The following is a 12,881-nucleotide window of genomic DNA, read 5'->3' on the forward strand; positions in this document are numbered from 1 at the left end:
ATTTTCATAAAAAAACTTTTGAAAATGATCAAGTATTGAGTTCACAGAGCAGCCATAAAGCCAGGCCCCTATCTCAGAAACCCTATTTCCACCATAGCCAAAATCTCCCAAGCTCATTTTTTCTCTCATTTTCTCACTCTTGACACTAAACCAAGCTAAAGCCCACTCTGATCCACTGTCCCAATACCAAATCAAGGAGGGGAAGGATTTGGAAAGATTGAAGGATGACCGAACGACCCCGAACAAGAAGAATCAAGCTCAACATCAACACAAACATAGTGTGTTTTCACACTGTCATTACCTGTGTCTCTTGACACATTTTAATCTTCTCTTCCACTGATAAAATCTCAGAATTCTGGAGTTGATTTGCTGCTTCAGCCATCCAACATGGGAAAAGACTCTCCAAATGCTTGGTTCAAGGGAGTCGGGTTTCACACCTAGCAAACCCGCATCAAGCTCATTCTGATGAAGAAGGGTCTTTGGGCCATTACCAATGGCAAAGAGAAGAAACATCGGGATGCGGACCTTGCAGTTACTTGGTAGAAGAATGATGACAAGGCACAAGCCATCATTAAACTGGAATTGGATGACAGCTACATCCATCATGTGGATGCCTGTGACACGTCCCATGACACTTGGGATAAATTAGATACCTTATTTGGTGCACAGTCAAAGCCATCTAAGTATGGTCTATTGATTGAATTTTCCCAACTTGATATGAAGCCTCATACATCCCTGGCATCCCATCTAAAATACATGGAAATCCTGCTTACTCAACTTGCAGGGATAAAGCTAAAAATGGATGAAGATGTTTGCATTGGTGTCTTGTTAAAAAGTCTACCTCCTGCTTATGATAATGTATCAACCACTCTCACCAATATGCCTGATCCTCAACTTGTTGATATTAAAGCCTCTCTACTAAAGGAAGAAAAGAAACTTAAAAGCAAAGAAGAGCCTAGCACTTCAAAGGATGAACAAATGTTATATGTAAACAACAAATACAAAGGTAAAAAGGAACCGCTCTTCTAAACACAATATTAGTGAGTTTGGGAATCTCCCAATTCCCATTTTTTGAATGCTAAAAAGGTGGCACCCGGATAACATGCCCATAAGTTTCCCAAAACCATATGATGTGACCTATCATTGGAAAACACTTGAAAAATGGAATCTATTGAGCTATAGAGCGCTCAATTTGGAGTTATAGTGTTCAAGTTATGACGAATCCAAAGATTTGACCACGTGTCCTAAACTTATGGAAAATTCCCATATATCCCCAATATGGTGTTTCTATGACTTCTGCAAAAGGACCGGACACACTGAGAAGTTCTGTCATGCTAGGAAGAGGTCCCAAAAGGCCTATCTTGCAGCTGTGAAAGAAGAAGAAGACCATGGACCAAAAGATGAAGATGAAGATGAAGATGAAGACCACCAAGATCGGAAGGACAAGCCTCATCAGTCCTTCTACTCTCATTACGTTGATAGACTGTTTTAAAAGCCTTGTATTTCCTTGTCCTAATGCTTCCTGCCATAAGCTTTGTAAACTCCTTATGTAACTTGGCATTACAGTCCGTGTACACTTTGTGAGGCCCCTTTTACAGCCTCTAGATGTCCATCATGTTTTGGTGCCCACACTTTGCCTTTTCTGCGACAGCCTCTGGTGTCTACCATGTTTGTGGTGTGCCCACACTTTGCAGGTGGTTCTCATTACAGCCTCTACACATTTTGTGCCTTTCTAGTTGTGATTGAGGAGGGGTGTTGAGATTTAGCAATCACACTCATTGACAACCTCTTTGTATGGAGCTTCAGGGCCAAGGACATGCAGGCTTACCTATCCCATATGCACAGTGGTGCCTACTGCAGTTTCCTACTTTCCTATAAAGCATTGTACTTGCTTCCTTTTCTTAATGCAATGATAGTGCTCTTTTCTTTTCAGTAAAGTGCCAATGTCATTGTCCACATACACAAGATTGTGTTTATGAGTCCAAGTCTCAATCTTGGAACCTAATTCACTTGTGTAACAAACAGTGCCTTTGTCTTCTCCATCATCAGTCCACTCTTCTCCTTCCATCCACCATAACTCACTGCTATGTCCTAGATCCCGCATCTTTCACACTTTAAGCTCTTTTGCAGGTCTCAAATCAGCCCCAACATGGACTTGCAATGCATTTTTCTTGTATTAGCATACTAAAAAATAATAAGGTTTAATCTTATTAATATTAACCTTATTTTTAGACTCTACTCCCTGCAGATTAGCTAGAAGAGCCATAGACCTATTTTTCCCTATCCTAACAATCTTGTAGGGGCCATCCCATTTAGGTTCCAGCTTCCCTGGAAACAGCTCCCTACGCACATCATAGTACAGAACTAATTGCCCTTTTTTAAAGGTATACTTATTTGCTTTAAGGTTGTGCAACTACTTCATCCGACGTTTAGCTACCTCCTGGTGTAATAAGCTCTGCAATTTCAATTCATCCAGATGGGCTATGGTCGTGAAACGTTCAAAGAGGAAATCCTCATCTCCCAAAGAGTGGTTGATTGCAAACCGTATGGTTGGAAACTCAATTTCAAGAGGTAACACACACTCTTCCCCATACACTAATTTAAATGGAGTATGGCCGGTAGCTCGCTTGAACATTGTATTGTACGCCCATACTGCCATATACAACTTTCTGTCCTAGTCTCATTTCTTCTCCAAGACTATTTTAGACAAGATACCCACAAGCTTCTTATTAGTACTTTCGACTTGCCCGTTTGCTTTAGGATTATAGGGGGTAGTTTTATTGTGCTTGATTTGCCAAGCTTCAGTCAAGCTTTTGATCACCTTATTCAAAAAATGGGTTCCACGGTCCGACACTAGTTCCTTCGGTGGACCGAAATGGCAGATAATCTGCTCTAAAAGAAAACTGGCAATCTCTTTTGCATTGTCCTACCTCGTCGCCCACGCTTCTGACCATTTTGTGAAATAATCAGTTGCTACTATAATGTACCTCTTCTAGGTAGTAGACGACGAGGTGATAGGACCCACAAAGTCAATGCCCCACTTCTCAAATGGAAGGATAGCCATGATAGGCGTAAGTGGGCTTTTCCTATTCTCTCCACTGTCATGTCTTTGACAGGTATCACATCTCTTAACATACTCAAAGGAATCTTGGAAGATGGACGGCCACCAATATCCAACTCTTAACGCTTTCTGTGCTGTCAACCGTCCCGCGAAGTGCCCTCCACATGCAGAGTCATGGCACTCTTCCAAGATGAACGGAACCTTGTCAAGCATCACACATCAGCAATAGAGATCATCAACACCCTACCGAAATAGTGTTCCTGCAATCAAGGAAAACTTCAAAGCCTGTTGTTTGATTTTCCTCTTTTCTGATTTTAACAAACCAGCTCCAGTCTCTCCCTTTGATAGATAATGCGTGATAGCAGCATACCAAGATGGGATAGAAGCTGTATCAATTTTAAACATTTCTTCAATATCACTTTCGTCAGTCAAAGTCTCCTTCGGCTCCCCGAAATCCACAAGGCATTCCACAATACCCTGCAACCTCGGTGACTTACTCTTAATCTCATAATCAAACTCCTACAAAGTGATTAACCACTTTTCTAGACGATCAGGCGGTTGTAGCTTGTTCATAAGAAATCTAAGCCCTTCCGCCTTCATAAAAAAAACAACCTTCTCATAGAGGATGTAGTGCTTGAATTTTTTAGTCCCAAAGACCATTGCAAGACACAACTTCTCCATGTAGGTTTAGTTGATCTCTGAAATGCCTAATTTTTGACTAGCAAAAGCTATGGGATGATACCACTTTTCCTCCCAAATTTGGGCTAAAGAGCACGCTGATGCTATGCATGGTGGCTGCTGAAAATATGTAAAATATCTCGCCTCTTTTAGGTGCTTTTAAAACTGGTGCTTTTACTAGCTCCTATTTCACATCTTCAAAAGCTACCTTACAAGGGTCGCTCCATTCAAATAGAAAGCTAAGGGATAATAAGTTTGTTAATGGCAATGTCCTTTCTGCCAAGGCATTTATAAACCTCTGATAGTACCCTCTCGATGACAGAAAGCTATGTACCTCTTTCGGAGTGCGTGGTGGACTCATAGCAACTATAACCTTGATCTTTTCAGGGTCAATTGTAATCCCTACTAAACTGACCACATGGTCTAGCAATAGCCCATAAGGCACTCCAAAGACACACTTCCATGTATTAAGAGTGATACAAAATTGTCTACAGCACTCAAAGCATTTTCTTAAGATAATCAACATCCTTTCCCTTACAGTGACTACCCCAGGTCATCAATAAATACTTTCAACTCATCTGGGGAGATGTCACCAAAGGTCTTGTCTGTTGTTCGTTGCCATGATCCAGGTGCATTGCACAAACCAAAGGCCATCACATGGTATGCAAAAGTACCAAAGACAGTAATAAAAGTTGTTTTCAACTTGTCCTCTTCTGCATTTGCCATCTCGTTGTATCCCACAAAGCAATCCATAAATGAATATATTTCCCTACCTGCTAATTGATCCAAAATATGGACAATAAATGGCAACGGGTAGTAATCCTTAACCGTCTGCTTATTCAGCTCTCTAAAGTCTACACATAATTGGATCTGTTATTTTTCTTCTTCCTGATAGCAACTAGTGAACACCATTCTGTGTGCTGTACATGGAAGATTAGCCCAGCTTTCCTTAACTTCTATAACTCCTCAAATAGCCCGTCCCTCAATTCGAAAGGCATACGCCTTACTTTCTAATGCACAGGGCGACTGCCTTCTTTTACAAGAATAGTATGAACAGCCAGGCTGGGAGGAATGCCTCTCAGCTCATCATAACCCCAAGCAAAGATATTGCGGAATTCTTGGATCAAGGACACATAGTCCTCCCTTTCTACTGAACTAAGCATGGAACCTAATTTAATTGGCCGCGAATCATTTGGCATACCAAGGTTCAACTCAATCACATCCGTGTCTCTTATCCTATCTTGTGGCTCTATCAGCTCATTTAGAGTTATCTGATAAATATCCTCTGTAGTGGACCCCTCTTTAGATTCATCACTGGATGACATCTCACTACCAGATGGATCATTTGCGGTCTCTAATTCAGTGGAGGATAAAGGAGCTCTCTCACTCTAAGGAGACTCAGGGTAAGCATCGACTATTACTCGATTAGCACCTCTACCTGGAACCACTCGACCAGTAGATATATCGACTTAACAGTCTGTTTGTAAGATCCAAGGCCTACCTAGAAAAACTCGATAGCTAGGACGTCCTACAAATATTATCACCCTAAAGTCCAAGAAACATTCTACACTTGCAACTGTAACATGGACCTTAGTAACGTAACCTTCTGGTTGTCTTAGACTATCATCAGCCATTCTAAGAAGGGTGAAACTATCTTTCTGGATGCCTAGACCTAGCCTCTCCATCAACTCTGAACTCATGATATTGACGGAGGACCCAGTGTCTACGATGGCATGCTCTACTAATATTCCATCAACGTATGCTAGAACCCTAGGGCAATTCTTTTTAGCATGATCAAACCAATCTTCCCCTACTTGTGCTATGCCCAAAGGTTCTACAATATACCTGATATGCAGAATCTTCTTGAATTCCTTGCGTACTCCTGGAGATAATTTAATCAACTGTAAGAGGTTTACATCTGGTTTGACTTCGCAAAGAGAACTTGCTAAATCAAAATCATGATAGGTAGCCAAAGCTCTCTTTTCTCGCCAAACCATTCTTTCTTTTGGTCTCGGGACTCATTTGGGTGCTTCTTTTTTAGCTCTTATCTTCTTTCTTGGCACTTCCTCATCCTTCTTAGGATCTACTGTTTTGTCACAACGGGCCTTAGAGGTTCCCCTTCCACGCTAGGATTCTGGACTTACGTCCCCTTATCCCCTTGCTTAGGGTTTCCCTCAACCGATTTTGCATTGCCTTTGTCACTCTCTTTAGCCTTTTGGCCTCTTGTCATGGCTCGGAGGTTAGAGGTCTCATCGCCATTGACTCGTACAGCCTCGATAAGGCTAACTCCATTGCCTTGTGGCAACTCTTTTATAGTCATCTTTCCCCTTTGCAATATTTATCTTGGTCCATCATTTTGGTTTAGGTTATTACCTTACGCTCTATGATTAACTGGACCTGGCTGTTTACTCCCTTGTTGGAGGGAACTAATCTTACTCCAACAGGTAGCAGCTAAGTGGCCTGACTTCCCACAAATATCACATTTAACATTCGGACAGTTTCTAGGGAAATGTTGTCCGCCACACCACTTACAGCTGAATCTTGAGGGTCCACCCTCTTCAGGGTATCGACTCCCTATCAGATTTTGCTGCTTCTTCAAGAAATTGACGTCAACAACTATTTTCCGATATTTTTCAAAAATCATGTCAATGTAATGCTTCATCATATCCTTAACTTTGCCAAGGACATTAGATGCACTCAACTCATAGCCTCGATCATCTATCCGTCATTCCATTGGCCTAACAATTTGATTGGGCATTGGTTGTTGACTCACAGGAACAACATTAGGGTTCGAAACTTGGCCTCCAACATTTGGGCATAGTCACACTGGGAGGAGCTGGCAATAAAGGTACATTTTGAACCATGCTTCCTCTCCCATTAGGGTTATTCATAGGCATCCCTTGACTTCCATTTGTCAATTGTAGGTTGCCTCCAGGTACTAGACCCGCATTCAGGTTTATTCGAGAGGAGTAGGCCGTTTGTAATCGTGCTTCTACTCCTTCTGCCCGCATAATGACGGTGTCTATATCAGCCAAAGCTACACTGCTCAATTGTACTTGAATATTGAAATCCAATCCATGCAAGAAGTATTGCAATTGGGCAGCCGGCGGAATAGGAATGTAAGTTTGTAACTTACAAAACACTTCCTTAAGCTTCTTGGCATATGCTTTCACATTCTCATGGAGGTCTTGGCGCGTTACATTCAAGACACGCAACCAGTATTGGCCACCTCTTTCAGGGGCATATTCTCCTCGAAAAGATACATAGAATTGATCGATTGTGGTTATGGTTCTAGACTCTATGCTATGGTACCATACCACAGTCCTTCCTTTTAACATCATATTAAAGAACATCATAAGATGTCCCTCATCTTTGATGCGATAATAAAACATTAGTCTTTGGAATTCACAAATGTAAAACTCTATATCTTCTTTATCTAACTCATTAAAAATGGGCAAAGGAACTCCTAAAGTTTGCAAATCATGCGTACTTGCAGGAATTGCAATGGGTTGTGCCATGGCGACAATCGGATTAGCAATAGGAGCTTGAACTAATTGGATCACACCCTCACTTGAAGTGGGTTGACTTGGTGGAAGAGAGGAAGAACTTACGCTTCCTCCTGCATGTAAAGGACTATGTGGACCAGTTGGATTACTAAGACCACTGCCTCTTATGCGTATCGGGCTACTCCTTTGAGAATCGCGACTTACGATCTCTAACCGTCGTCTAGCCCTCTCAGCACGTTCTGGTTTTTGTATTTCGGCTTGACGGTCCTTGTCAGAGGATATAAACCAACTTTCTTGGTCCCTAAAAACCCTAGATTCGGGAACCACCCCTTATTGGAAACTCCCGATAGACGCATCACTGATGGGACCTGAAACGGGCCGACACTGGCTATAGCACTAGCCGGACCTCATGCTCATGACACACAAACACCCTCACGGCCTCGCGGACTAGGAGCGTCAATCTAATGCTAAAGAACAAACTGTCCTAAAGCTTAATCTATGCGTTTATAGTTTATAGTCCAACATTCCCCTTCCCATAAGCTCCTCAGAGGGAGAACCCATACACATTGGCAATGCCACGATCACACGCATGGAGGCAACCTCTCGGTAGAAACATCGTCGCTCCACTGCAGCTCTCCTACATCGCAGGGATTGACCCCTTGATGCGCTGCTCAACATATAAAACAAACAAACAAACTCCACTCTTTTATCCGAATCTAGGAGATATACCATGTTTCCTCACTTAACAATCCCTTAGGAAACTGACCCTCTACCCTATGGCAAGGGATAACCTCATACTCTCAATCGTGGGTCAAAGTCCTAAGAAAACAATTGCTATGCAGTTCAGGAGCTTTTCCGTTGATACCATGAACCATGCATAGTGCATAATGTGAATGGTTTAGTGCACACAAAAAATAAAATCAGCATTGTGCATCATGCGAAACCAATCTTTTCATGATTTCCATGCTAGCGTTTATATACTGAGGAAAGACACCGAGCCTTACGCTCATGCTGCCTTTCCCTTTATTTTAAAACAACATCCTATAGGCATGATGCGACACATAAAATAGATTTAAGATTATACTTTGACGCTCAACCTCCCCTCTCACCCTACCATTTATTATTTTGCATTCGTTGATAGGTGAAAGAGTCATTTTATGTGTATTTCTTTATAAAGAAAGCGATAAACACGAATGGAAACATAGAAACGAGGGTAAACCGAGGCAAACCTCATGCTCTACCTTCATTATACATTGCACAAACACACATGTAATTTTTTGGAATTTTCCTTTTAGTGTTTCCTAATTTTCTTCCATTTAAAACCCATTTTTCACCATTTTTTGGTATTTTTCTCTATTTTCTTCAATAACAAATGACTAAAAATTAAGATTGATTGTGGGCTATGGCCCTTAGGTTCCTTGATAGCAAAATTTCAGGTTTTGTTGATGTTATGTCTCATATTTTCCATTTATTTTACAAAAAACCCCATTTTACCCCTTAAATGTGTGTTTTACGGGTTTTATACCATTAATTTCAGCCATATCACTTGTGATTTTCTGATTTTTAGATTATAAACTGTTGAAACTCATAGAAAACAACATCATGATGCATAATCAGCCCATGGGAACAATGTTTCATCAAACAAATAGCATAAAAACTCATTTTTCCTTCATAAAAATTGAATTACAAATTAGGCTTCATGTCTCGGGATCTCGGTTTTGGTGCGGGACTGCAGTTCAACCTACATTCAATGTCTAGCATCTTCAAAATCAGCAATCTTCATGTCTACATCCACCCAGAAGCAATCCGGTCCCAACCGGATAAGCTTTCCCCATTCTTCATTTTCCTCTTGCACATAAGAACAGCCCCTTAGGGGAGAGAGAGGGAGGAGAGAGAAAGACTAGAATTGGCTCTTCTCATTCAGGCCACCATTGGACGAGCGAAGGTCGGTGATATGATCAGCAGGGAAGGAGAAGATCGGGGATATGATTGGTTGTGTGGGTTATTTGCAGGATGCAATCATGATCCATCCACATCATGGAGCAAATTTCGGCATGCAAGCGTCTTCATCTCCTCCACGATTCCACGTTTTTTTTAATGTGAAGATTCATTTTGGCATAAAATGCCCCGACTCCCCAAAGGTCATGCCCACTTTGGCCTCTCAAGTGACCACCCTTTCATATCTTGACCAATTCTTGGCTCCTTCCCCGTCCGGCATCCGATTCAAGCTCTAAAAAATCTTGGGTGTCTCTCTTGACATCGTGCATTGACTGGCAACTCTTGACAACCCACACGGCAGTCGGAATAATTATCAAAAATCCACAAGTGATGCTCGGGCGCCTTTTTAGAGTCGTCTTTCACTTGGTGCTTAAAATCGTCCTAGTTGGAGCTGCCGCCTTCGATGTTAAATATTTTTCCCCTAAATTCTAGATTTTTTGGCAAATTTTAGGCACATCCCAAGCTCAAAACTCTGCTCTCATCTACTTTAAGAACTAACAAATAAAGTGAAGAGGAGAGAACGATGATTCAGATGAATGCAGACGAAAAAAGAAGTGTGATTTGGTGGGAAACGTGATAGTAGAATATTCAAAAAGAAAGAATAATGGCCGAAAAGTGACCTCTAACATGAGTTAATGTCCTTAGGCATTTAATGGCTATCCTCTTAAATGAATAATAAATTCTCTCATTAATCATGTCTGAATGGCCAAATTTGGAGGGTTCATTATTTTAAAACCTCAACTAATTAGTAACTTAATCATTTTTTTACAAGTGCCATTTTTGAAACGTTTTTGGCCCTAATGCATGGAAAGTGGAAATATTAGCATGGATGTTATAACGGGATTGCCTACAGTAAAACACGGGTGGAATAGCATTTATGTCCTGGTAGACCACTTAACTAAATCAACCCATTTCATTCCAACAAAGGCTCAATTTACAACAAAGAAAGTGGATGATCAGTTTATGGAATGTATCTTTAAGCTTCATGGAATGCCGATGAAGATTGTGTTTGATTGTGACACCAAGTTTATGACTAGCTTTTGGAGGAGTTTTTTCTCTTCTATGGAGACTATTTTGACTCCTAGTATGACTTATCATCCACAAACAGATGGGCAAATTGAAAAGGTCAACAAATGGCTAGAAAATATTTGTGCCATTTTTTCCATGACACACAAAATGCATGGGACCATTGGCTTCATCTTGTAGAATTTTGTTATAATAATACTCATTACATGAGTATTGAATGTCTCCTTTTGAAGTATTATAGGCTAGAAGGTTCAAGTGCCTTCTGCATTCTTTTATGTCAATGTGAATCCTAATGCTTATGAAGAGTTAGAGAAGATGGAGGATCTTATGAATAAATGCAAGGATAACATTGGAAAAGCTTGAGAGACAATGAAGACCTATGCAAATGAGAAAAGAAGATATGTAGAGTTTGATAAAGATAAATGGGTTTTCTTGAAGGTTCCAAAATCATATTCTACTTCTCTTAAAGAAGGACATAATAAACTTATTCATAGGTATTATGGTCCATACCAAATAATTAAGAGAGTTGGGAATCCTACCTATCAACTTGATTTACCTTCAACAACATACATCCACAATGTCTTTCATGTATCTTAGCTCAAGAAGTATTTTGGCCCTAAAATCCAAGTTCTTGAAGAACTATCTCCCCTTGATGAAGATGGTTTGATCATTTATAAACTTGAAAAGATTATTGATAAGCGGGAGAAAGTTCTAAGGAACTGGGTTCTTGTGGAGTATCTTATAAAATGGAAGGGTTTGCCTTTGGAAGAATGTTCTTGATAGCATGCCTCATATTTGGAACAATTTCCATGGCTTCTTCAAGAGGATCGTTCATTCACTGGACAGTAATCAATTTGCTATACTAAATTTCTATTTTGAAGTTAAATGCTTTATCTTCATCAAAATTTGATTTTGATGGCATGGTTGGATACTACATATTTTTCTCTACATTTATATAGGTCACATATGAAAATTGGACTCATCTACATTAAGATATGGCCAAATTTGTACTACAGCCTATTTGGACAGCCTATAATAGTTTGTTCCACTTACATGGTCTTTCTTCATCGACTTATTTGGTCTTCTTCAACATGGACTCCTCTTTCAACATGACCTCAACTATTCCAAGCTATTCTTGTACTCATCCTTGTATCTTATCCCAAATTCAGTTTTTGATGAGAAAGTTCTTTTGGGCCGAGATGGCTTGTAATAGAGTAAAAATGCCTTGATACCTTAGCCAATATTTAGCCTATTAGGGTTAAGTATAAAAGGCTAAGTTGTAACTAGTCAAAGAAAATTTTTCCATTTTACAAGATTTCATATTTGAGGTCTCAACCTCCCACCATCTAAGAGGGTGCATACTCTTGGCCACCATAGCTTGGGGTGCATACCGTGCTGCACCCTCTTATCACTTGATTCTCAGCCACTAATGGTAATATCATTTTAGCCTAACTTCCTTGGCTATGGTTTCTTGGCATTTAATTCTATTTCTTTGTATTTTTAGTTTAATAGTTTCTTGTGGGAATCAGTTTCTTTACAAAAACCATCAAATTTGGTTGCTAAGATGTGATTAATGATAGAGTATTTAATTCATTAAAGGGGTCAACCATCATTAACCCTGATCTTTTAATTTATGTCAGAGTCTCCTTTTTGGCCATTTTTTCTTGAAACTTGGGAGGATTTGTATTTTCAAGATATGTCCACCAAAATCATGTTCGTCTGCTCCCACTTCTTCTTTTCACACAGCAACCACTCTTTTGGTCATTCTCTTTTTCCATTCTCTTCTTTGTGCTCACTTTTTTATCACTATGAGGTTCATTTGTGGTTGATCTATTAAAATGTTTAGCAATGCTGCTTTGTGCTCACTTTCTTATCACTGTGAGATTCATTTGTGGTTGAATGGCTAAATTTTTAGCAATACCTCTGCAAGTAATACAAATGCAAGTACATATAAGTAAAATCTTACCATCCAACTAGATCCAATTTATACATCTTGGAGAAGTATACATCATTGAGTACTAATAGATAAGAGGGAGGCTAATAGATTGCAAACTCAAGGAAAGAAACATATAGATTTGTGGGGTAGATGGAAATGTTTATCCCAAGGATCCTTCCATAGGTAAATCTCTTAAAAATTTTAATTGAAAAGGTTATCATGTTATCTCCAGATTATGGTTTAAAAAAATTAAATATAATAGAATAACTGCATTTGGATTTCCTAAAGTCCTTGCAATATCGGTTGCAAGGACTACTATGAATCATAAGATTCCACTTGTTTTTGGAAAATACATTCATATTGAAGCGTCTATGACATACAAAAAGACAAAAAGAAAATCTAGTTGTGAATACAATGTGTTTAACAATATATGGATTGATCTAAGAAGAGTGCAGATTGCAATGGTTCAGATGTATAGACTCACATTAGAGGAATGTCATAGTGTTTTGAAGTTTTCCTCGAAGTTAGATGAAGCACAAATTCAAAAAGGAAAAAGGATGGAAAGAGTCAGTATTTGCACTATGACCAGAATATTGGCCTACATCAATGGTGGGGATCAAGTAGCACTAGTGCATAAGTTCTAGTCTGAGATGGAGATTTTATGGGTTGGTGTAGC

This window comes from Lygodium microphyllum, chromosome 16 (genome assembly GCF_053477565.2).
Source record: "Lygodium microphyllum isolate KBCC chromosome 16, Lygodium_microphyllum_v1.1.10, whole genome shotgun sequence".
Taxonomy (NCBI): domain Eukaryota; kingdom Viridiplantae; phylum Streptophyta; class Polypodiopsida; order Schizaeales; family Lygodiaceae; genus Lygodium; species Lygodium microphyllum.